Genomic DNA, 26,451 nt, shown 5'->3' on the forward strand with positions numbered 1-26,451 from the left:
TAAACCCTACCTAGACTATTTCCTCAGGTTTTCTATACCTATGCATCTGTAACTCCAATTGGAAACACTTTTGAGTATTTATGATTCAAAAAACTTTCTTTGTGAATGAGTCAAAACTACCTACCACCATGTAGTAACCTTTTCTACATGGAATTGTATGTATAAATATACTTTTATTTTAGATATGTGTTTAATTTTATATACTATTCTAAACACATAGACCTTTCTCTGTTTGAATTATGATTCCTGGGACCATTACTTATTCTTTAAAAATATGATTTAAGACACATATTTATTATAAAGATAATAAAATAATATATAAAGAACAGCATGGAAACACTCATTTTTCAGATAGTATATGAATACAATTATACCATATTGTTTTTTAATAAATTGAGAGCTATTGTAGGAGATAAAAAGAATTTACTGGATTCTAACTTTGTCAGACATAATTATTCATGTGAACACAATGTTAACAGTTCATTGCTGTTTTTCTCTTCATTTATTAGCTTCTCTAACAAAATTGTGAATTCTGGAAACAGGGACTGGGTCTAATTTAGCCCTCCATTTGAGGTACCTGAAACAAAGGAGTGGTTTAATAAATGCTTACTGACTGAACTAAGTGAATGAGTGGATGGATGTCATGTTCAGGCAATGTTTTGCTTTACAAATGCCCTACATTTACCACAAGAAGAATTAAAACTTTAAGGAAAAAAAAAATACACCAAAATACCTGGAACTTTTATAGTCTGTATAATTGCATCATGCCTATTCCTCTTTTAAATAATGAAAGCAAAAATTTCACAAAGGGACACAAGGGCAAAAGTTTCTTTTAGAACCTAAATTTAGAGCATTTTGAATATAGGATATTCAGAGAGAGCTTGTCCAGAATTCACATTTACTTATCAAGCATGTATAGTTTGCTTTACCCCTTAATCACCATGCTCTAAGCAGATCCAGACTCTGAAGCCAGGTCACTTTCCTCAGTGCTGAGCTTCCCTCACACATAGTCCTCATGCCAACATGACATAATCTTTTGTTTCTTTGTGCACTCATTGATGTAATTGAACCATCTTGCTTAAGCCAAATTCTACTTTATAATGCACGTTACAATCTATAAACAAGCTTGTAAGTACTTTCTACTCTTTCAGTCTTCCCTCTCATTACTAGTTCTTTTATTTTTTACTGTTTTTCTACCACCAACCTTGGCAAGTATGTATGTGTGTGTGTGTGTGTGTGTGTGTGTGTGTGTGTGTGTAATTTCATTATGCTAAAAAAGAAGTCCAAGATTTTACAAGTTCTCCTTCTCTGGTAATTTACTAGTATATACTTCAAGGAAAACATTCTATGTCTTTAGTTTTCACCTAATTTTCACTTGTCACCAACATCAGTCATGTACAAATGTACAAGTGTTAGTTGCTTAGTAGTGTCTGACTCTATGCAACTCCATGGAATTTAGCCTGCAGGCTCCTTTGTCCATGGAATTCTCTAGGCAAGAATACTGGATGGGTAGCCATTCTTTCTCCAAGGGATCATCACAATCCAGGGATCAAACCCAGGTCTCCTGCATTTCAGGCAGACTGTACCATCTGAGCTACAAGGAAAGTCCTTATCAGTCACATCAATCATGAAACATTTATGAGTTTCTTTTTTCCCCCTTTGCCATACATGTCAATTTCTCTATTGTAAAGACCAATATTAGTTAGTTTACCCTGAGAAGTGGGGGAGGGAAGAAAGGAAGGAAGGTCACTGAGGTACTCTTAAAAAAGGCACAACATGTTTGCCTTCAGTATATGAGGCATTAAATGCACTATTCACAGTAAGGCACCAAACAATTTGATGAAAAAGCAGTAATTAATAATTCAAAGTAATATTTGTGTTATTTTTATGAGGTATCTTTAAAAAAAAACAAAACAGATTTTGGGTTAATTGGTGCTTTAATTCTTGAACTATATCACCTGTATGAAAACACCATCATAATAGTTCCTCTAAATAGTTTTCAACCTCTAAAGAAGGTATTATCAGTTCTGGTATATTAGGCATAATCTTTCCTTTGAATCACAATTCCCTATTTCGCCCAAGAGCTTCTGGTAATCTCTATTCTCTGTTTCTATGAATTGAACTATTTCATATAGTTCACATAAGTAGAATCATGCAAAATGTGCCCTTCTGTAACTGACCCCAGGTTCATCCATGTTACAAATTGCAGAATTTTCTTCTTTTTCAGAGATGAACGGTATTCTTTTATTTGTATATATCGTATTTCCTTTCTCTCTTCACATGGCAATGGAGACATATTATTTCTATATACTTGCTATTGTGTGTAGAGTGTCAATGAACATGAAAGCACAGGTAACCCTCTGAGACACTGATTTCATTTCCTTTGGGTGTATGCCAGAGATGTCATATTTGGATCATATGATAGTTCTATTTTTAAGTATTTGGGCAATCTCCATTAGTGTCCTCTATTGTGCCCATCTTTGCATGAAATATTCCCTTGGTATCTCTAATTCTCTTGAAGAGATCTCTAGTCTTTCCCATTCTATTGTTATCCTCTATTTCTTTGCTTTGATCACTGAAGAAGGCTTTCTTATCTTTCCTTTGTATTCTTTGGAACGCTGCATTCAAATGGGTTTATCTTTCCTTTTCTCTATAGCTTTTAGATTCTCTTCTTTTCTCAGCTATTTGTAAGGGTACCTCAGAAAACCATTTGCCTTTTTGAATTTTTTTTCCTTGGATACAGTCTTGATCACTACCTCTTGTACAATGTCATGAACCTCCATCCATAGTTCTTCAGGCACTCTGTCTATCAGATCTAATCCCTTGCCTCTATTTGTCATTTCCACTGTATAATCATAAGGGTTTTGATTTAGGTCATACCTAAATGGTCTAGTGGTTTTCCATACTGTCTTTAATTTAAGTCTGAATTTTGCAATAAGGAGTTCATGATCTGAGTCACAGTCAGCTCCTCATCTTGTTTTTGCTGACTGTATAGAGCTTCTCCATTTTTGGCTGCAAAGAATATGATCAATCTGATTTCAATGTTGACCATCTGGTGATGTACATGTGTAGAGTCTTCTCTTGTGTTGTTGGAAGAGGGTGTTTGTTGTGACCAGTGCATTCCCTTGGAAAAACTCTGCTAGCCTTTGCCCTGCTTCATTTTGTACACCAAGGCCAAGTTTGCCTGTTACTCCAAGTATCTCTTGACTTCTTATTTTTGCTTTCCAGTCCCCTATAATGAAAAAGGCCATCTTTTTGGTTGTTAGTTCTAGAAGATCTTGTAGGTCTTCATGGAACTGTTCAACTTCAGCTTCTTCAGCATTTCTAGTCAGGGCTTAGAATTGGATTACTGTGATATTTAATGTTTAGCCTTGGAAATGAACAGTGTTCATTCTGTCATTTTTGAGATTGGACCCAAGAACTGCATTTCCTTCTTCTGTTGACAGACGGCTACTCCATTTCACCTAAGGGATTCTTGCCCACAGTAGTAGATATAATGGTCATCTGAATTAAATTCACCCTATCCAGTCCATTTTAGTTCACTGATTCCTAAAATGCCGATGTTCAATCTTGCCGTCTCTTGCTTGACCACTTCCAATTTACCTTGATTCATGGACATAACATTCATGGTTCCTGTGCAATATTGTTCTTTACAGCATTGGACTTTGCTTCCATCACCAGTCACATCCACAACTGGGCATTGATTTTGCTTTGGCTCCATCTCTTCATCCTTTCTGGAGTTATTTCTCCACTCTTCTCCAGTAGCATATTGGACAGTTATTTACCTGAGGTGTTCATCTTTCAGTGTCATATATTTTTGCCTCTTCATAAGCACTTATGTTTAAGCTTTTAATCCATTTTGAGTTGATGTTTGTGTATGATTTAAGGTAGAAAAGTCCAAGACAGAGTATTTAGTCAATAAAAGGTAATAAAAGGAGTACAAATTGGATGGGAGGAAAAATCACTCTTGTTTCCAAATGATATGATCTTGTGTGTTGAAAACCCTGACGACTATACAAAAATATTATTAGAATAAATGCATTCAAAAAATTGCAAGATACAATATCAACATACAAACATCATTTGTTTTCCTACATTTTAAAACAATGAACCATCTGAAAAAGGCAGTTTAAAATCTCATTTAGAATATTTAAAAATTACTTAAGAATACCTTTAACCAAGGAGATGAAAGATCTGTACACTTGAAATAAGATCAATGATGAGAGAAATTGAAGAGAACACAAATCAATGGAAAGACATTCTTTGTTATTGGATTGGAAGGATCAATATTGCTAAAATGTTCATACTGCCAAAGTGGAAGTGATAATTGCTCAGTTCTGTCTGACTCTTGAGACCCTATGCATGGTAACCCACCAGGCTCCTCTGTCCATGGGATTCTCCAGGCAAGAATACTGGAGTGTGTTGCCATGCCCATCTCCAGGAAATCTTCCTAATCCAGGGATTGAACCCAGGTCTCCAGCATTGCAGGCAGATTCTTTACCATCTGAACCAATACTACCAAAATCACAGATTCAGTGCTTATTGTTGTTCAGTCACCAAGTCGTGTCCAACTCTTTGTAACCCCCTGGACTGCAGCACAACCAGACCCAGAATAGCCAAAGCAACTGAAAAAGAAATATAAAGCTGGAGGCATTACATGTCTTGATTTCAAAATATTACAAAGCTAAGATAATTAAGGGCTTCCCTTGTGGCTCAGCCAGTACAGAGTCTACCTGCATTGCAGGAAACCTGGGATCCCTGGTTTGGGAAGATCCCCTGGAGAAGGGAAAGGCCACCCACTCCAATTTTCTGGCCTGGAGAATTCCATGGACTGTATAGTCAATGGGTTTGCAAAGAGTTGGACACGAGTGAGTGACTTTCACTTCACAAGATAATTAAAACCATAAAGTACTTGCATTAAGCGACTTATAGGCCAGTGTAACTATTTATATTGAAAGTCCAAAAGTGGCTCATACAGTGAAGAGTCTGCCTGCTGTGCAGGAGACATGGGTTCCATCCCTGGGTCAGGAAGATCCCCTGGAGAAGGAAATGGCAACCCACCCCAGTATCCTTGCTTGGAAAATTCCATGGATAGAGTAGCCTGGCAGGCTACAGTCCACGGGGTTGCAAAGAGTCAGACACAACTGAGCAACTTCCCTTCACTTCTAGAAGTAACCCCTTGTATATGAGATCAACTGATGTTTGACAAGGGTGCCAAGAACATACAATGGGGCAAGGATAATCTCTTCAACAAATGGTGTTGGGAAAACTAGATATCCACATGCAAAAATTTTATATTTTGTATCATTATTCTTAGGTATGAAAATATCTAAGTCAATCTCGCAGGATACTATTAGAACAGAGCATGGTAGACTGCCAGCTACTCTGGAATACTTTGTGAAGTCCAGCCTCCCTATATCCTGGGAAATTATAGGATGGAAAGATAAACTTCTAACTTATTTAAAGCAATGTTTGTGTTTTCTTTCTATGGCAGCTTAACTTTTACAGTAACCAATACACCAGCTCATTTTATTTATATTGCTATTTGGTGGACTAATTTTTGTACCTCTTTAATTTCAGCCTTTTGTTTCTTAGTTTTTAAACATGTCCATGTAAGTAGGGTCCTGTGTTCTACTCATTTATCAGGATTCACAAGGGAGTTCCAAATACCTTTCCATTTCCCCTTAAACATAAATCCTTGTAACTGACTCAAGACCCACTTTTTGACCCCAGTGCAAATGTTTGCACCTGCTCCTGGGGGACCTTCGTCTTCACTGAGCACTTAGTGTGAATCACCATTAATGTTGTAGATTAGAACTCTTAAGTTATTTTTCTGGACACCTATAATTGTTCTAAGTTTCGTATAGCCAGCCTTTCAGGAAAAATTACATTTTATTCAGACTTAGTATTTTTGACGGAGAAGGCAATGGCAACCCACTCCAGTGTTCTTGCCTGGAGAATTCCAAGGACCGGGGAGCCTGGCAGGCTGCCCTCTATGGGATCGCACAGAGTCAAACACAACTGAAGTGACTTAGCAGCAGCGGCAGAGACATTTCTTTGCCAACAAAGGTCCATCTAGTCAAGGTTATGGTTTTTCCAGTGGTCATGTATGGATGTGAAAGTTGGACTATGAAGAAAACTGAACGCCGAAGAATTGATGCTTTTGAACTGTGATGTTGGAGAAGACTCTTGAGAGTCCCTTGGACTGCAAGGAGATCCAACCAGTCCATCCTAAAGATCAGTCCTGGGTGTTCATTGGAAGGACTGATGCTGAAGCTGAAACTCCAATCAATACTTTGGCCACCTCATGTGAAGAGTTGACTCATTGGAAAAGACCCTGATGCTGGGAGGGATTGGGGGCAGGAGGAGAAGGGGACGACAGAGGATGAAATGACTGGATGGCATCACCAACTTGATGGGCATGAGTTTGAGTAAACTCCGGGAGTTGGTGATGGACAGGGAGGCCTGGCGTGCTGCGATTCATGGGGCTGCAAAGAGTCGGACATGACTGAGCAACTGAACTAACTAATGTTATTAAAACAGGTTGATTTTTATGTTTCTTGTTTTTTTTCTTTTAATTTCTTTTTCATGATTTTCAGATAGGAAGGGGATAGTGCCAACTTTGCATTGTAGTTTTAAAAGTTAAAACAATCATTATTTTCTTTTTGTCCCAGCAGTTGTGCTAATTTCCACAGACTGAGAAAATGCATTGAAAAAATGACAAATCCGATGGGGGGAAAAATAAACTTTTAAGAATTATATATACATAATCATTTTCCAAAAACTGACATCTATCCAATGTAGTCTGAGACTCATGAATTAATCTGAGACCACTAATGAATGATATTTACATTTCATGTACCTTACATAACATTTAGGTATAAAATATACTATCTTAATAAAATTAGATTGAAAGAATATTAGCATTAAATATGAATGGTCTTGGCAGAGAGATTAACAGGAAACTTCAGTGAAATTCTGTAATTTTAATGATTAGTAGGTATTTTCTATTTTAAGAAGAGTTTTCTCTGTTGAAAGAATCTCAGATCCACATTGACCCTCAAAAATTTTTGGCCTTTAGGTTTAGCCATATATTAGATTAAGTGGAGAAATAAAAATTATTGAAAAGAATCTGAGGTAAAATCACCTTTATTAAGATGAAAATTCATGAAAAGTAATGGTAGTAAAAGAAATGTAATGATAAATATATTTAATGTTATAATATAAAATTTGATGTATGCTATATTTTATAATGATAATATGCTTCTCTATTAGCTTTTTAATTTTAACTGTTTACATAATTACAGAATTTCACCTTCATCTGCAATCATCTTGCAAGTCATTATAATATATTACATCATTTTAAAAGATCAATATTTATATCTAACCTAGACATACTTTAACAAATAGGTTTAACATCTGAAAGTGAAGCATTCTATATTTTCCTGTGAAAATCTACAAAACCACACTTTGTCAGAATTTTTAAACTTAAGTTGTATTAAGCATTTTGGAAGAAAGTACAGTAGAATTTATTCTTATGTTATTTTCTGTAATCATCATTTGAAGCAGATAAGGGTTATTAGAAATAAAGGACCTCATGAATATTAATTTATGATTTTTAAAGCAAATCATGGATAAAAATATAATGTATATAACCATACACAATACATGAAATAGGTAACAAAAATATACCTCTCATATTGTATGTCATCTTCTTAAATATAACAAGTATTTAATATACTGAATGCATATTAATAAATTTAAGGAAATCTCAAAAGGTATAAATATATATCCATATTATATATAGCAATATTTTGCATATTGTCAAACAGATATGTGGAATATGGCAAAAAGTGTTTTCAATATGGACTGACATTAAGTATAGAATAGTTTCCTATTTTTTTTTTTTTGAATATGATCTTGTATGAAATCTTCCCTGTAATTTCACAAACAGTGCTTTATAATATTTATGCTTGGTTGCATCTTTCTTACTTCTGAACAGTTAATAGTTCTTGAATTTTACACAATAATATTCATTACATATAAAACATGAATGCTTTTAGTAATTCTTTTAGCAGGCAGTTTATAGGAGACGGAAATAAGAGTTATCATCAACTGTATTGTTTTGACAATGTTCTTATATTTTCAGTGGTATACAATATTTGCTCTTATGAATCATGACAAATTCCACTCCTTAGATGTTTGCAATTGCAATTGCACTTTTCATATGAGTTGCTGGGAAGTTGTTAGAGCTTGCACAGAATTAAATGTCAGATGAAATCAGCAGAAGTGTTTAATAGCATGAAATAAACCTAACTGGGGCTGAGATAATTCTTTATATAGTAAAACAGTTTCAACGAGTGAATCTAGGGTGAAATATAAATGCATTCTTCTACTCCCTAAGAATACTCTGGGTTTAATAAGGAAATATTATTTCCTTGAAAGAAAGTGAAAGTCTCTCAGTCGTGTCCAACTCTTTGCAACCCCAGGGACCATATAGTCCATTCTCTAGGCCAGATACTGGATTCAGTAGTCTTTCCCTTCTCCGGGGGATCTTCCCAAACCAGAGATCGAACCCAGGTTTCCTGCAATGCAGGAGGGTTCTTTACCAGCTGAGCCACAAGCAAACTCCTAGAATACTGGAGTGAGTATCCTATCCCTTCTCCAGTGTATCCTCCCAACCCAGGAAGCAAACCGGGGTCTCCTGCATTGAAGGCAGATTCTTTACCAACTGAGTTATCAGGGAATTATTTATTCAATACTCATATTTCAAAGTAGTTATCTGTCTGCAGGGCTCATTAGAAGAATTTACCTTATTTTTAGAGATTCTTCATTTAATTTTAAGAATTAAGTTGTGTAATTCAGATTAATTTTGTTTTTTGTTTTGTATTTTAAGCATTTCATGTTTCTAAATCAATTTTCACTTTATTAGAACTTGAATCAGAACTAAAAAGTGTTTCATAGATAACATAAAAATGAAAAATTCTTCATTAAAATATAATTAAAATAATTCCCAACCTATGTATAATTATTTAAATGTAATGATTTCACTTATGTGTGTTCTCTTTTGAAAAACATGTTTGTTCAATGAAAAATATATTGATTTATTCACCTACTTAATGTTAAAGATTGCTCTGTAGACAAACTGACAGATATGTACTATTAGAAACAAAACAGAAAAACATATTTTTGACACATTTGAGGGAAAATAAGCATATAATATATTATCTTTCAACTGTGTAACAAATTACTCCAAAATTTAAAGGATTAGTAAAACAAACATTTGTTTGCTTGATAACTAAAAAGATAACACGTGTTAGTCCTTACTGTTGGTTATGGATTATTTCTGACTTGCTACCTTCAGAACAAATTAAATATTTGTGCCTTCTTTGGAATTGGCTGTGGCATGGAAATTACTTTTAAACAATAAAATATGAATGGAAGTGAAGTTCATTACTTGAGGGTAGATTCTTTGAGCGACAGTGCATTATTTTCAATTTCTCATTTCTGCATCAACAATATTGTGTTAACAGTTTTAAAGCTTCAGTAACTAAACAGACAAGCTAAGTAATGGAACCATGTAGTTAATACAGCACAAGTAAAATTTAAATAATCTTTTCATTTAAACATTTAAATTTGAGTCTGTTTATTAGGTCTTTTTGCTTATTTCTTCATTATTCTATTTACCACTTTTTATCAACTCCTATCAAATTCATCTCTTGATTTGATAATGAGTGTAATAATTTTTAATTCTTTGTCAAAATCCCTAAATTGATACATTAAAATTTATTTTAATGCAGTATTATGTAGATCAATTATTGTTCTATCTTTTTTTTTTTTTTTGCCACACCATGCAGCATTTAGGATCTTAGTTCCCTGACCAGGAATTGAACCAGTTCCCCTGCATGGACAGCACAGTGTTGCAGCCACCACACCACCAGGAAAGTCCCTGTTTTATCTTCTTGTTAGAGTGCACTTGTCTTAAAACATTTTTTAAAACTTCCAAAGATAGCCAATTTTTTCTTGAAATAATTTTTGAATATTATTATTTCTTATTCTGCTTTTTGTTGCCTTACATTTGTTTTGTGTATCCTGGTCCACTCCATCATTTTCAGTTGTTTATTAAATTCAATATTAATTTATTACTCATGTTTAGTTTGTATTTTATTTGCTTATGCAATTCAAGCATTTTGTCATTTAACTTGTGGATTTAATTCAATCATGATAAATATATTTATAAATATTTGGCTTTATTCTAATTTTTATATTTTGTAACTTTTAATTTATTTGACATTTTTTACTGATTAAATGTTTTTGTTTATTTCTATTGCTTTGAATATTTCATCTAATTATATTTTCCAGTCAGTTACTCAAAAGTATTTATCTTGTCATATTTAATCATAATTTTTAAATAATCATTAAATAATTTTATTGCAAACATTATATAGGATATTAATATTTATTATTAGTATAAAACTGCTTTAAGATATATCAATTATATCTCATTTAAAAATTTACTTGATTTTCTTACATTAAATTTAAAAAATATATTATCAACTAGAGCAATATTTTTGGTTTCTCTTTTCTCAATTCTTACTGCATATTATGTATTCCACTTCTTGATTTGCATCTTATTATTTACTTTTTATTTTAGTAAATTTATTTTTAAATTATTTTTGGACATGTCAATAGTATTTCAGTTGCAAGGGGTGAAAAATTCACCATGAAGTAAGAGATAGCAGAAAAAAAAAGGTTAGTAGTTATATTATTATTCCAAATATCAGAGATGAAGCGTTTCACAGAAAGTATTTAGTTTATCATCTGCCTATTGATATTGTGTTTCTTTCTTTTCTACTTCTCTTTGTATGTTGGATTTATCCTTTCAAATGAAGATTGACCACAAGTTAGAATCATGATTTGTGTGTTGGCGATATTATATTGTGGGCACAAATTAAAAGACAACCTTCCTGTCAACTCCAATGAGAAAGATACAGGAGAGATCTAATTAGCTCAGCTTGATTCCATGTTCATCCCTGTAACATCTACTTGGCCTTCCTGAAAAACTTTTATAGCAATGGCTGAAGTAGAACAGAGCAACTTTCCTCTTTCCAAAATTCTACCAGAATAACTAGTTAATAAGGTAGAACAGGGTTAAAAAACTGTACTTATAGATCTTGTATATTTTAGCTTTTGCATATCAGATACTTTTTTTAAAACCCTGTTCCACTTACTCAAATATGAAATCCAAAAATTACAATGCTTTTCTATTAAAGACATAAAGATTTTTCTTCTACATAGTCCTCCAGAACATTAAGTTCTGAAGGATCTTTCTAGCACTAAGCTGATTCTCTTTCCTGTGTGATCATCTCCACAAAATGAGAAGTTTACAAGCTTTTATTTTATCCATAGAATATATAACTTTCACTGAGTAATGTTTTATTTTCTTTTCAAAATTTTTGTCCTTGTTCAATGACCTTTTTGACATAAAAAGTTGACTATGTTTCACTTTTCACCATTATTTTTATTCTTTTTTTTCCTCCTGTCCACTCAGTTTTATACTCCTGAAACTATATTCCTCTGGACTTATATGTTCTGAGTCCCATGTGTAACATCTTTGCACTCAGTACTTTAATCTCTTCTCTGTGTGCTAGTTTTGCATTCCAGTGGAATATCTAAAATTGATCTTCTGAATCACAGTCAATATTTGATATTATCTGTTCAGTTTCACAGTTTTCTCCATTATTTTGACCACTGTGCATTTTATTCCTCAAATATCATGTTTCTCCAAGCTTCTTTATTACTTGCTTCTTTTTTTTTTTTTATTACTTGCTTCTTTAGAAAAGTGCTGGGAAGTTTTTTTTATTTTTTTTAATCACTAAGTTATATATTATTTTCTGTATCCGGGTTTTTTATCTATGGATAATTGCCCTAATTTAGAGCACTTCATATGACAACTCTCTTGAAAAGTTTCTGTTTTTCCTTATAAATCTGATTATTATTTTAAAAAACCAATTCCCTTTAGGAAAATAAGAGCCTAGAATGATATGTATTGATGGCTTGTTTAGCATCCTTCAAGAATCATATCTTGGTTTAGTTTTCTGAGAGATGGGAATACATTTCCTATTTCAGTTGGTTCATGTCTAAGCTGAATCACTTGGTTCAGGTGTAAGCTGAAAAAACTAATGAAGAAATCTTATTTCTTTTTTTTTTTTTTTTTTTAGAAATCTTATTTCTATCTCCCCAAATCCTTCAGAGGAAAGCAAATAGAACATGCTTAACAAAAGGTAATTAATAATCATGATTAAACCTATTAAACCTATTAAATCGTGGCAAAGTGAGCAAAGCTATTGTGGTAAACATTTAGTGGGTTGGTGTCCCATCCTTATCCCTAATGCAGGACACTCTCATGTCCTGGCATTTTTATTTGGGTGATTGAGGATATCAACAGTTAGAAAGTTAATTGCACCTCCTGGACCATATATCCTGACATCATGTTGTATGTCTGTTAGGTGTGTTTGTTCTCAGAAAGCAAAGATGACATACTAATTCTAAAGGACATAATCAAAATAAGCAGAATGTTTAATAAGTCTATTCCACCATTACTGGTCTTTGTGCCAATATTTTTCTTCTGAGACAAGTGCTTTCTTCTCAGATGCTTAGTCAATCTTAGTATATATTGAGTTTTGTTGTTGTTGTTTAGTTGCTAAACTGTGTCCAGCTCTTTGCAGCCCCATGGATTGTAGCCCTCCAGGCTCCTCTGTCCATGGGATTTCCCAGCCAAGAAGACTGGAATGGGTTGCCATTTCTTTCTCCATGGATCTTCTGACCTAGGGATTGAACCCACATCTCCTGCATTGGCAGGTGGATTCTTCCCTGAGCCACCAGGGAAGTCTCATCTACTGAGTTATGCAGACCTAAATTATTTTCTGGCTGCCTTATATAATTTAGTGAAAAATATGTGAATAAATGTTACTGGAGTTATGTGCAAAGCTTTTACATTATCTTTTTTTTTTTTAATGCATGTTAAGTTTTCAAAACTAAAATATAAATGTTTTATCTGTTTCATCATATTCCCAAGTGAGTCTATGAAAAAGATCACTTTTCTATCCATTCTCCTTATCCAATCCCAATAAGTGAATTGTCAGGGACTTTGTCCAGTGGGACTTTAATGTGTCTGTTGGTTTATTTTATGGATGTTTGATATGAGAGTTGATCTATTTGGAAGCCTTCCAGCAGATGGTAAACTTCTCTCTTCTAGTTCTATGGAGTTCTTTAAATGGCATGATTCTTTTTTATGTTGCTTTTTATACCAAATGAAGCTTCTGTGTATATATAGCTTATTGTTAGCTTGTGTACTACATTTGATCTCCCTATTTTCCAAGGGCTTCCTAGATGATGCCGTGGTAAAGAATTCATCTGCCAATTCAGGAGGCTCCAGAGAAGTGGGTTCAATCCCTGGGTCAGGAAGTTCTCGTGGAGAAGGAAATAGCAGCTTACTCCAGTGTTCTTGCCTGGAGAATCCCATGGACAAAGCAACCTGGCAGGCTGCAGCCCATAGGGTCACAAAAATCTGGACATAGCTGAATGGCTGGCTACACACACACACACACACAAAACTATTTTCTAAGCTGTCCAATGTTTCATACTTTGTGAAGTATTTATATTCGGCTAGAGTCTTAGTTCCATAGTCCAATAGGAAAGAAAATGCCAGAATATTCAGTATGTCTTCCAAATATACTAAGCAATGCCTTCTTCCATATTCTATTAATGGAACTGAATTGTTTGCAGTGTTAAATCTCTTCCCCTCTTTGTCTTTGCTGCCCATATTAACAGATTTCAATGCTATAACTCTCAGTTCATTTTTAAACAGTCCCTGACACCTGGGATTGTACCAGGCAACTTGTGTGGGAAAAGCTAGCTCAGATTCTAAATCCCTCCAGTTTCTGCCTTATTACCCAGCTTGCCTTATTTCCAGTCCCTTCTGTTCTGAGCTTTGATTGTTCTCAGGGCTCAGTTTAGAAAATCTGCTCATTTATTCCTCCAGGTTTTCCCCTTTTGCCTGCTTTGAATCAAAGGCTATTCTACAGTGATCAGCTTTGTTCTCCATCTGTCCCATCTGTTTCATGTCTTCCAAAAATTCCTCACAATTCTGGTTTACTGAAGATGTCCCCTCATGTTCCAGTGATGTTATATTTTTATTCTTTCAAGATTTATTTTGAGAAGAGGAAATATGTGTATTAAATAAACTGTTTTTCAAAAAGATAACTGAATTTACCTATCACATCCATGCTTCTGTCTGTTTTATTTTCTCTCCTATTTTGTATCCAATTGCTCCACAGTGTTTCACATAAGAAGATAGTTATAAGAAATCTCAAATGCTCATGTTCATAATTTTTTCTAATGAAAACTTCACAATCATTCCTAAATTCAGATATTACATTCAAAAACAAGGTACTTTTAATTTAGCATTGGTCTTTCTGTACTTTTAATATTATTATCAGTTCAGTTCAGTTGCTCAGTCATATTCAACTCTTTGCAACCCCAAGGACTGCAGCATGCCAGGCCTCCCTGTCCATCACCAACTGCCGGAGTTTATTCAAACTCTTGTCCATTGAGTCAGTGATGCCATCCAACCATCTCATTCTCTGTCATCCCCTTCTCCTACTGCCTTCAATCTTTCCCAGCATCACGGTCTTTTCCAATGATTCAGTTTTTCTCAACAGGTGGCCAAAGTATTGGAGTTTCAGCTTTAGCATCAGTCCTTCCAATGCATATTCAGGACTGATTTCCTTTAGGATGGACTGGTTGGAGATCCTTGCAGTCCAAGGGACTCTCAAGAGTCTTCTCCAACACCACAGTTCAAAAGCGTCAATTCTTCCACACTCAGCTTTCTTCATAGTTCAACTCTCACATCCATACATGACTATTGGAAAAACCATACCTTTGACTACATGGCTGTTTGTTGGTAGTTTTATTATATGAAGAAGTAATATAGCCTTTCTTTATCAATATTCTAAATTATCAATTATGTTTTACAAGGCAGATTTTTCATCAGGTTAAAATCTCACAATAATCTACCTTTTTTAAAATATAAGGAAGTGACTTCAGAAGCTAATACACAGTGTTTTTCATGATAACCATCTGCATATATTTAGATTATTTAAAATCTTATGAGCTTTCTATCAAGACAGTGCAGAAGACTATTATTATAAATGCATATGTGTATGTGCATGTGGATGTATGTGTGAGTGTGTGATTCACCACAGGGCTTCTATATATCAGGGAAGCAGAGTTGCAAGAGTGTTTTTACTGATGAGGTGCCTTTCCTAGTCCATCCAATTCTAATTGTACAAGTGACCTAAACTTTAACTATCAAGAGACGATGAACTGTGAATTTGGCATTTCAAACACTCTGTCCTCAATATTGTTTTACCACTATTAACAATATATTTTATAATTATTGGTTGTGCTTCCCTGGTGGCTCAGGGGTAAAAAATCCACCTGTCAATGCAGGAGACGTGGGTTCAATCCTTGGGCTGGGAAGATCCCTTGGAGAAGGAAATGGCAACCTACTCTAGTATTCTTGCCAGGGAAATTCCATGGAGCCTGGTTGGCTACAGTCCATGGAGTCAGAAAAGAATCAGGTAGGACTTAGCAAATAAACAACAGCAATAATTATTGGTTACTTCTTTGTCATTCTATTCCTGTTGTTGCTATCCCTTGGATCCTAGATAAACTTTATTTTTTTGCATTTATTTTATGAAGATGACAAAACTTGCATATGTTTGTGGGGTTGGGTCACTCTGCTGAGTGCTCCAGACCTGTCAGTCATGGGCCACTGCAGCCCCCTGACCGTGAGCTCTGGGGAGGTGAGCGGACAAGACCACCTTGGTAGGGAGACGACTCAGGCGACGCGTATCCACCACCATCCCGAAAGACCCTGGTAGACTTTCCCTGTGTAGGCCCAGTCTATCAGTTGATTATTTCTGAGCCTAAGATGTAGACTTTTGGGGTTTGGAGGGATTTCTGCTGGGTTTATAGGCAAGAAAAGTACCCTGTTCTCAAATCTAAAGGGAGAAGGATAGTTTTGCTGCCGGGAGCTAGAGCATGTCTTTTTCAAAGGCGAGGCGTTCTCTTTCCTTTTTCCTGCTGTCTTGGCTCATTCATTGGCACATAGATATTTAAGAATATCAAGGAGAAGGCAGGGGGATAAAACATAGATTAACAAACTGCCACGTCCTGGGCAGTTTTTAAAATGTTTGAATTTAGCTGTGAATTCCGTTCAACACCTGGGAGTCACTGAGCTTGTGTCCTTGTGGCTCCACTTGATGCCTGGTGCTACATCAACAGTCACATTGCACTTAACTCCTGCCCAGCAGTCCACTGGTGGTTCCTAAATGTCATTTCAGAAAGTCTCTGCTTTGACCTTTGCCAAACTTCTGAGCTCCCTCAGGGACTAGAAACTTCATTTCAGCAGCTTCACCCTGAACCAGACAAAAATACAAAAGGGAAACTCACATGTGATCCAAGTGATGTGGCGTATCCCAAGGTGTCCGTGCATGATTTAGGGTTGATCTTCCTCTCATTTTATATTTCTTATACATACTATTTCAAAGTAACTCTAAATACTTACATTGAAATTTGCCAAACTTTTAGATTTTTTTCTTTTCCTCTTTTTGTAAACTTCCTGACAGGTTTAATACACCTCCTGGGTTGAAACATAAGAAAATAACTTGTCTAAAAGCATTGTGTTTTGTTTGTCTTATCAATTAATAGTTATTTTACAATGAGTTCTGACATTGCGTAATATTACAATTGACTTCATGTAACACAGTTTCTGTTACAGACAATATATTGCACTTCACTCTAAATATTAGAAAGGCTTAGATTTTCTAGTCCCAAAACTAATTCTGTTCTAATTTTAAAATGATCTAATTGGAAATGTAGAAAATTATAAACATCATATTTTTGAACCAGAGTTGACTTTCAGTCAGATTGTTCTTAACTGTTATGTTGGTAGTTTTCACTGGATTCGTCAAGGCTTTATCAACTTTGAGTATTTTAATGAGATAGATAGAATTGTTGGAGGAAAAATTAAACCTCATATAATCAATCAAGAACATGCTTTACTATGTATTAAATTATTTATTTTGCTGAATTATTACTTTACTTTCAGAAAATTATTGTATCTTCCCATTTTGTAGTTTCAGCATAATAAATTATATGTTGAAAATTCAAAAAATATTATATATTGATAATTGACTATTGTACTTTTAGCTAAACCCATGGCATATTACAGGTGAGAAACTTTCCCTCTTCTAAAATTAATTCCTTTGCTATACCACTGAAATATATTATTAAAGTGTTCTTTAGTGAAATCCCCATATCTTTAGATCTCTATTAATCAGTGAGAGGCTAAGAGCAAGCAAGGTTTTCAGAATATGGGTCCTGTAATTTCATTTTGTAATATCTAGACTAGAGGAATTAATTATTTTTCCTGATCTTGTTAGTAGTTTCTTATAAAATATGGATCACAAATTTAACATTTTTAAGATTTGAGATAAATACTGATGAGATAATTTAAGTAAAACTTCTAGAGTGATATGAGTAATATCATCCATGCTGAATAAGTGTTACCTTATTTTCTTTTGTTCCTCTGCAACTATCCTTCTAGGTTTTTATCTTGCTAGCTACATTTTCTTTTTCTTTTTTCTTTTTTATGCCATGTGGTACTATCAGTTGATTAGAATAAATGAAAATTTATTTTTTATTTACAAAATGTTCACTGTGGTTAGGGTAAATCTCTATAGCAGTTGTCCCCTATGTTGGTTTATTATTTCAGGTTGCTTTTATCTGGAGCAACACCATGTTAATGCTTACCTGTAAAATCACAATGACATAACAGAAATCATTTTAACTCCTTTCACATAGGAATGGCATTCATATTTAAGATCACAATTGATTAGTCAATGAAGTCATCTGGCTTTGTGTAACTTCAGGGTGACGAGAAACTTCAGTCTTCTGCTGCGCCCAGATGGGAAAAAGAACTAGAAATATTAAAGAGCAGTAATAGTATGTAAAAGTTTATCTGCTGATTTTCTAACCTCCTGTTTTATGATTAGAAGTGCCAAGACATTTGACATATTTTGAGAGAAAAAAACTTAAACTCTGGAAATAGAAAATTATTTATTTAAAGTGATGCAGTATGTAAGTAGTAGAACGAAGACTCATAAACAGGATGATTTGCCCTTAGTTTTCAACATTATTTCCACTACTAAAAAATAAAAATAATTTAAATTATTAATTAATTAATTAGTCTTCAATTTAAAAATCTTCAATTAATCTTCTTAAATAATCTTCAATTATTAATTAATTAATCTTATTAAAAAATAAACAAACTAAGAATACAGTGCATAATAATATTTGCTATGAGTCCACAAAATTAGTAGAGCTTTTAAGATGATAAAAACTATATAAAATTTTGGTAGTAGTTATGAAGAAGAAAGAATAAGGAAAACTGAAAATCTTGGCTAAAATATCTAGCTAAGGAAACTGAAGTTGTAGTATTCAGTATGAAAAGTAGAATTCCCCCAATCTGTGACAGGTAACGGTTTTCTTGTCCAGGGCTTATTCCTTGCAATTCGGCTTCATGAAATCTCCATAGTTATGATTACAGGTAATGCTTAGGATTAGTGCTTCAGCAGATTACTCAGGCATCCTTTCAGGCCGCAGGTAAATTTGGCAGCTGGATTCCAACCTCTCAGGTATGCCAGAAAAGGAGCGAGACTTTCTTGAACCCAAAAGCTATAGTGGCTGCATGTGTCAGGAGCCACCTCTCGGCCACATCATGCAGATGATGGATACTGGCATCTGATATCACATGGAAGGTGAAGTGGGTAATTCCTTCAATATACAACTTAAACTCCCATAACCCAAGGGTTGTTTCCCTACTAGATTTCATTGAATTGACCTAAAAATAAAAAAATAACTGGGGGAACCTACACATCCATTGGTGATCCTCATTATATTAATTTTCCTCAATACTTATGGATCTTGGGGCCTGGTGTGGATTTAGTCAGCTTGTTTACCAATACTTGTTCAACATTATCAGAGAATAATGGGCTTCCCTTGTGGCTCAGCTGGTTAAGAATCCCCTGCAATGCAGGAGACCCTGGTGTGATTCCTGGGTTGGGAAGATCCACTGGAGAAGGGATAGGCTACCCACTCCAGTATTCTTGGGCTTCTCTTGTGGCTCAGTTGGTAAAGAATTCCCCTGAAATGCAGGAGACATGGGTTCAATCCCAGGACTGGGAAGATTCCCCTGGAGAAAGGAAAGGCTACCCACTCCAGTATTCTGGCCTGGAGAATTCCATGGACTGTATAGTCTATGGGGTTGCAAAGAATCAGACACGACTGAGTGACTTTCACTCTCATCACAGAATAGAATTGAGTTATGGTGGGAGAAGATTTCCATATATGTAGATATAAAAATGGAGATTAAAAATTAAAATTCATATATAACTTGAAAATTAAGATCTGGGATTTATAAAATAATGTCAATTATTGATTTGTTTCTTCCCACCTTAAAATTTACCCCATTAGGTCTGCAAAATGCACCTTGATCTTTTTACTTATTTTTCCTTTCCTAGATGGCAATGAAACTTTACCAACAGAGAGTGCTGGAGAGACATTGCAGGAGGAAAGTGTTTTGCTTCCTGATTTGGGCATGCTCACTGGCAGGCTCCCTCAGCATGTCACTTTCTGCAGTTCCAGACTCCTGCAACACTCTTAGCTTCTCTATAGTTTGGCTTTGATAGGTGACATAGCCGGGAGCACTCAGGTCGGCAGCTTCCTTGTAACATCTACCACGGGCAGTTTCTTAGAGGAGTATCTGCGGCTGGTACAGAGCTTGCAGCTTCTCTAGGTGCAGGCTTCTGCAGCGCTGATAGTTCCTCTAATGTCTGGCTCCTTCCTTTCATGAATCACAGTGCTCAATAGGCAGTAGCTTTTGTCTACATTCCCCATGGACAGTTTTGTAGGAGAGTGTCTCTGGTGATAGATTATTCTTAAACATCTTTCTTAAGCACTGTGGAGAACAGATTTCCAGCAAATTCTAGCTGAGTTTTACAGCAAAAGCAGCTACTGACATGGCACCATAGTGACTTCTCTGCCATTCAGTGAGCCAGGAATTTCCTCTCCAATAAGGTGTGGCTCTTAGTACACAGTGTCTCCTCCCTGAGTGCTCTATTATAAATGTACGGGTAGTGATTGCTCTTTATATTTCTATTTCTATGACTCTACAGGTCTTTACTTCTTACTGGCCAATTCCTTAGCAGTTTAATATCTTATGACTCTTTATATTAAACTTTGGGCTTCCCAGGTGGTGCTAGTGGTAAAGAACCTGCCTGCCAATGTAGGAGATGTAAGAGATGAGGGTTTGATCCTTGGGTTGGGAAAATCTCCTGGAGGAGGACATGGCAACTCACTCCAGTATTCTTGCCTGGAGAATCCCAAGGACAGAGGAGCCTGGTGGGCTATAATCCATAGGGTCATACAGAGTCAGATATGACTGAAGTGACTTAGTATGCACACACACACACACTTTTTTAACTTTCCCTATTCAAATTATTGTCTGTTTTTTATTTCATAGTTAGACTCTGACTGATATATCAAAACTTAAGTTAAATACACAACTCTGCTGAGGCCAAATGCTTTCAAATTTCTGAAGATATTTACTCTTCTCTATAATTTATACCAGAATAATAAAACCTCATATAAGAATTAAGGTAACATTATATATGTTAAGGTTTAAAGTAAGCACTCAATGAACGTTATATAAATCTGAATGATGAATTAAATCTAAATCTCAATTAAATAGTAAGTATCTTGAAAGGTGATCTGAATTTAAGAAATGAAGGAAACCAGCTTTGAGATATTTGTCAACTAAAGAATAGGAATATTTGAGATATACAATTGTCAGCTAGATTAAATGATTTTATCTTGTGGTATTATAGTTGAGAATAGTAAATGATTGGATGCAGAAAGGAAGAATAGTAAATAATAGAATGCAGAAGGGAAGAATCCAATTAAAAAAGAGACTATAAAAATTCCACAAAGAAAAGTGTAAGCATGAAGATGGGTGTTTAAGCAAAATTTGAAGTTTATTATTCTGATAAAATTAGATGCATTGTAAATTAGCAATTTGCTATGAATGGCCTAATGGAATTTCAAGCACTAATGATGAAAACTATGTTACATGCCCACATTTTCTCATAATTTTTTCAGTAATAAATTTTTAAAATAATAACTTTGAAGTTTATAACATAAAGATAGAAAGGTTATTGTTAAACATCTTAACTTTCAGATTATCATTCTACAAATATTAAATACTATTTGTAAACTAAATTTCTGGTAAGAACACTTATGTGAGTCAGTGTTTGACTAAACATTGGTGTGTTTTTCCCTCTAAATTTGTGCAATTGCCTAGAAAGGAGTAAGTGCATGAAATGTATGCAATTTTAGACCTTTTGCACTTTAAATTATATCACAGGAAAACCTCCTAGAGGAACTTGGAGAAACTTATAATTATTTTACAGTTGATTTAACTCAAAAATAGTTGAAGAAATTTAGCTCACATTTTTCAACAACCTGAAAAATTAACCTTTTTGCAATACCAATCCTAAATTCCTTGTTTCCAGAAGGGTAATTTTATGTCATTTGTAAACACTGAACTGAATTACATGTTTCAGAATTTCTTCATAAAAAAATTAAACAATGGCATTGATAACCAATATTACCTATTAAAGTAGTACTAAAAAACAGGATTTTTGTAAGCTAATAAATAAATTATTTTTCTGGTTATTTTTATGGTAAAATTATTTTGCTTATAATTTATACTAGCAATACTAATAACTTACTCCTTAGTTACAGTTCCTTCTTAGTAAGACTGTCATCCTAAGTACCACATCACTCCATTACTTTTGCCACCATAGACTGCTTTCTCAGTAACCCTGAACTAGTTAGATTTAACTCCCCAAAATGTGAATTTTGTCTGCAGAGATCCATTCTTACGTTTATATGGATGTAGGCCAACATCCCCATCATGGGCTATTATACAATTACTTTCATACAGTGAAAGATGCCTAGAACTCAGTTGTTTGGAATGGTAAACAATATAATTGTATGAGAAAATCCAGAGAAGAGAAATGGAAAAATGTCTGCTGCAAGCATCTTGTGTTTTAGTATTCTGTAAGTTTGTTTCTCAAGTCTTTTTAAAAATGAGTTATAATTCTTTGAAACTAAATAATCACAAAATAAGATAATAATATGTGTTTTTGAAAAAAAAATAGAAAGCTAAATAAACTTTTCTTTCTTTAAAAAATCTATTGGAAAAATTAAGATCTTAGTACATATAATTTATGGTTTGCATATTTGTAATATATGCATACTAACAAAGAATGCTGGGTGTTCATTGGAAGCACTGATGCTGAAGCTGAAACTCCAATACTTTGGCCACCTCATGCGAAGAGTTGACTCATTGGAAAAGACTCTGATGCTGGGAGGGATTGGGTGCAGGAGGAGAAGGGGACGACAGAGGATGAGATGGCTGGATGGCATCACCAACTCGATGGGCATGAATTTGAGTAAACTCCGGGAGTTGGTGATGGAGAGGGAAGCCTGGCATGCTGCGATTCATGGGGTAGCAAAGAGTCGAACACGACTGAGCGACTGAACTGAACTGAACAATGAATGCTGTAGTATTCAAGCACTCTTCGTTTTTATTCATAATCTGTGATCAGTTGTCATATTTGTTCTACTCTATAAACTTCTCTTAAAACAACACAGAACATATAAGAATATGTCCTCACACAGAAGTACTTTATAGAAACTGAAGATCCCAATAGACAAAGAAAAATTTCTTAATATATCTTACTGCTTCTTAAAACTTTCTTCACAAGATTGTCTTTACACAATTATCTCTATCACAGTTAATCACAAAATCATCCTTCTGAATTCACAGGAAAAAACAGAACAAAATTAAAAAATTAAATAAAAAACTGTATTTGTCTCATTTCCTTAACTTTAACATCACAGATTCTATAAATCAGATTAGTCAATAAAATAATCTCCATATCCTATTTGATTAATTCTCAACATTTCTACAATTTTCTATTTTAACCTTACAATCTCTCCCTAAAAAGCTGCAATAAACTTTTGATTGGTCAATCTTCTTCCTTCTTTTTTCATCTTCAAAGTGTTAGTTGCTCAGTCGCATCTGATTCTTTGTGACACCAAAGACTGTAGCCCATCAGACTCTTCTGTCCATGGGATTTCCTAGGCAAGAATACTGGAGTGGGCCACCATTCTTTTCTCCAGGGAATCTTCCTGATCCAGGAATTGAATCCAGATCTCTTGCATTGCAGATGGATTCTTTACCATCTGCACCACCAGGGAAGCCCTTTTTCACCTTCATATTTTCTAAATATAATAGCAAATTGGTTCCATTGAAGCATATCAGGTCATACCACTGCTCAGAAAAAGCTGTCTAAGAGATTAAAATCTAATTTTGATTTAAAACTAAATATATTTTAATAGTTTACAAGATCCAACATCACCTAGGCTTTGTCATTTATTATCACAGATGTGAGACCTGAGAAGGAATAGATTTCATGTGGTTTTAGGTGTAACTAAACTGTCATACCTAGATACACATATATGTATGTATGGCTGAGTCCCTTCCCTGTTCACCTGAAACTATCACAACATTGTTTGTTAATTGACTATATCCAAAATACAAAGTAAAAAGTGAAAAAATAAAATTAATATTTCAATATTTTAAATTTTTTATATCTGACTAGGGTTCATGAGAACAGGATATATTAATTGCTATCAAATTCTGTACTTTGCTATATACTAAAAATAACTCAAAAATATATATTTTGAAAGACAAATGCCACCTCTAAATATCATAGACTAATCAATGAAATATGTGTTTTAAAACATAGTTTTAAAGCATATGTACTAACATATATAGAAAATTAGAAAATAATTATTGTAAAATAGCAATAAATGTGCTGTTGACTTTTTTCCCCATTTATTATTTTTTTTTATTAGTTGGAGGCTAATTACTTTACAATATCGTGGTGGTTTTTGTCATACATTGACATGAATCAGCCATGGATTTACATGTGTTCCCCATCCCGATCCCCTCTCCCACCTCCCTCCCCATCCCATCCCTCTGGGTCTTCCCAGTGCACCAGCCCTGAACACTTGTCTCATTCATCCAACCTGGGCTGGTGCTCTGTTTCACCATTGATAATATACACGTTTCGATGCTGTTCTCTCTAAACATCCAACCCTCGCCTTCTCCCACAGAGTCCAAAAGTCTATTCTGTACATCTGTGTCTCTTTTTCTGTTTTGCGTATAGGGTTATCATTACCATCTTTCTAAATTCCATATATATGCATTAGTATACTGTAATGGTCTTTATCTTTCTGGCTTACTTCACTCTGTAAAATGGGCTCCAGTTTCATCCATCTCATTAGAACTGATTCAAATGAATTCTTTTTAATGGCTGAGTAATACTCCATGGTGTATATGTACCACAGCTTCCTTATCCGTTCATTTGCTGATGGGCATCTAGGTTGCTTCCATGTCCTGGCTATTATAAATAGTGCTGCGATGAACATTGGGGTGCATGTGTCTCTTTCAGATCTGCTTTCCTCGGTATGTATGCCCAGAAGTGGGATTGCTGGGTCATATGGCAGTTCTAGTTCCAGGTTTTAAGAAATCTCCACACTGTTCTCCATAGTGGCTGTACTAGTTTGCATTCCCACCAACAGTGTAAGAGGGTTCCCTTTTCTCCACACCCTCTCCAGCATTTATTGCTTGTAGACTTTTGGATAGCAGCCATCCTGACTGGCGTGTAATGGTACCTCATTGTGGTTTTGATTTGTATTTCTCTGATAATGAGTGATGTTGAGCATCGTTTCATATGTTTGTTAGCCATCTGTATGTCTTCTTTGGAGAAATGTCTGTTTAGTTCTTTGGCCCATTTTTTGATTGGGCCATTTATTTTTCTGGAATTCAGCTTCAGGAGTTGCTTGTATACTTTTGAGATTAATCCTTTGTCTGTTTCTTCATTTGGTATTATTTTCTCCCAATCTGAGGGCTGTCTTTTCACCTTGCTTATAGTTTTCTTTGTTGTGCAAAAGCTTTTAAGTTTAATTAGGTCCCATTTGTTTATTTTTGCTTTTATTTCCAATATTCTGGGAGGTGGGTCATAGAGGATCCTGCTGAGATTTATATCAGAGAGTGTTTTGCCTATGTTCTCCTCTAGGAGTTTTATAGTTTCTGCTCTTACATTTAGATCTTTAATCCATTTTGAGTTTACTTTTGTGTATGGTGTTAGAAAGTGTTCTAGTTTCATTCTTTTACAAGTGGTTGACCAGTTTTCCCAGCACCACTTGTTAAAGAGGTTGTCTTTTTTCCATTGTATATTCTTGCCTCCTTTGTTGAAGATAAGGTGTCCATAGGTTCATGGATTTATCTCTGGGCTTTCTATTCTGTTCCATTGATCTATATTTCTGTCTTTGTGCCAGTACCATACTGTCTTGATGACTGTGACTTTGTAGTATAGTCTGAAGTCAGGCAGGTTGATTCCTCCAGTTCCATTCTTCTTTCTCAAGATTACTTTGGCTATTTGAGGTTTTTTGTGCTGTTGACTTTTAAGACATACTCTTTCAGTTACTAGTTGAGAATTATTGATAGATAGTAAAGAAAGCTGCCCAGATGTTTCCTTGGATTATACATTTCTATCCAAATATTTCCATGTATTTTAACACTTTCTACTTATTTGTGTAACATAGCAAGCATACAGAGTTCAGTAGCAATTGTATGTTGACATGAGCTTTCTGTGTGACTGTTGGTAAACAACTTGAACTTTTATATGTCAAGTCTTATAACACATGAATGAGCATTATAGTATTTATCTCACGGATTGTTGTCTGAGTTTAAAAAGATAATGCAGTTACCCCGTTTCCCAAAAATGAAGTAGTCCTTTTTTTCTTCTTTTTAAACTTTTTTCAGTTAGAGGTAATCACATTAAATTAGCCACAGTGTTCCATGGAGAATTATTTTCTCAGTGACTTTTTTTCATTCAGAATCTTCATATATATTGCCAGTTGATCTATCTTACTTTTCAAAATTGACGTTCAGGTTATATCTGCATCATTAGTACACAGAAATTAGATGTTATTAATAGATGTGACTATATATATAGTGACTATAGATGTCACTATAATCAACATATTCGTATAAAAGACTGTTTTATCATCTTACAACTACTATGTTCACTGCATTGTATTGAAGAAGTAGTAAACACTCTTGATAAATTAACCTCTTATCTTTATTTCCAGAAATGTAATATTTTGCATTCCCATGTTAGAAAC

Source organism: Cervus elaphus, chromosome 19 (genome assembly GCF_910594005.1).
Source record: "Cervus elaphus chromosome 19, mCerEla1.1, whole genome shotgun sequence".
In the NCBI taxonomy this organism is placed as follows: Eukaryota; Metazoa; Chordata; class Mammalia; order Artiodactyla; family Cervidae; genus Cervus; species Cervus elaphus.